A 1,551-nucleotide genomic window follows, 5' to 3' on the forward strand; every position below is an offset into this window, starting at 1 on the left:
ACATCAAGCTCTAACAGGAAGATGCAGAGAGGGCAGAAAGGTTTCATCTGGTCAGTGGTTTAGGTGCTCTTCTTTTCTTTGCCTGGTAAATTCACAGTATCTTTCTTGGCTTGGTTATGATGGCATCTGCAGTCGCTTTGACTTTGGCTTTCGCCATAATGTCCATCTTGTTATGGACGGGTGCGGGTTGGCAGCACTAACCACAGGAAAAGAGGAGGGACAAAGTATCTGTCATCACTTCTGTCATACCGGCTCTGCTTGTGATTTTTCCAAGTAAGGAGCTGAAGAACTGGGACAACACTCCTCAGAAATGAACCCGGACAACTTGGGACTTGTGTTTCAGGAAGAAAGGATGATGATGTGCTTATAGAGCAGTTCCGCCCCATGAGAAGGGCTTGGGGCCATGCAGCACAATAGGAAGCCACGCTTCAGCTTGTAGTAGTAGCAGGGAACCACGACAGAAAGAGATCAGAGAGAAATTCAGCTATGCTGAATACACCGTACACTATCATCTTCTTTGCTAGGACTCTCTACGGCTTTAATTGAGATGTAGGCTGGGCAGCCAAATCCTATCAGATTGCAGAGGACAGAGGCTCCATGACTGAATACCAGGTACAAGGCCACCTGTCTGATGACACCAAGTATAATGGAGCCTACTTGGCCTCAAGGTTGGCTAGGAGGTCAGTCATGTAGCTTCTCAGGAACCAGTTGAACCCCTCCCTCATGGCCTCAGATATGGCAGGGGCTTATTCAGCAAGTGTTAAAGAAAGTGAGACATTCCTTGGGCTGGGCATGGTGGTAGCAGTTAGATCAAAAAAGAGAATCTGGAAGGGGAAGTGAGATGCTGGGAGAAAATGTTGGGAATATTTAAACAGTAAATTCTCCCCTCTACCATTTACCCAGGTGTCCTGCCAGAATTTTATTTGCTCAAAATTTGGAGGATTTTAAAATTCTGTTTTAATAAGAATGATTGGTTGTTCACTTTCAATCCTGACTTTTTCTTTTCTTTTCTTTTTTTTTTTTTTTTTGCTTGTTGTGTTTTGTTTTTGCTTGTGACAGCCACTTAATTGCAGAAGCAACAGGGGGGCAAATCAGTGAAGGATTGAGGTTCTGTTTGTGCTGCTCTCACAGGCTAAGCGGCAGCTCCAGAGGGATGGGCAGGCATTTGGCCCCAGGCCCAGTTGTCTTCCCATTGTCAACAGTTTATTTCCCTACTCAGACTCACCCTCTTATCACAAGTCACGAGTATTAACAGCTTATTAGCAGTCTTTTTAGTTAAGACAGAGGTGAAAAATAGTATCTCAACCTTCAACCTTTCATAGTTTATAAATTCTCCCACTTCCTCAGAGGAGCATTAGTCCATGGCCTTGATATTTTTATCCCTGGCTGGTAAGTCTTTTTAAAGTCTATCCCTTGCTATGACAGCCAAGACAATCCTGAGCACAGGGGCTGTCCTAGTCCTTGTAGCTCATATTACACACTAAGGCTAGTGGAGACTGTGAGCTCCCATTGCCTAGTGACTGCTGGGTCCCACGGGGACTCAGAAACTGG

At 45.1% G+C, this 1,551-nt stretch overlaps 1 pseudogene; it reads right to left on the reverse strand.

Annotated features, from left to right (window-relative positions):
* Positions 1-59: 59 nt before the first annotated feature.
* On the reverse strand, positions 60-737 carry LOC105825331 (annotated as a pseudogene).
* Positions 738-1,551: the final 814 nt, after the last annotated feature.

This window comes from Propithecus coquereli, unplaced genomic scaffold, assembly GCF_000956105.1.
Source record: "Propithecus coquereli isolate 6110/MARCELLA unplaced genomic scaffold, Pcoq_1.0 Scaffold7972, whole genome shotgun sequence".
Classification (NCBI taxonomy): Eukaryota; Metazoa; Chordata; class Mammalia; order Primates; family Indriidae; genus Propithecus; species Propithecus coquereli.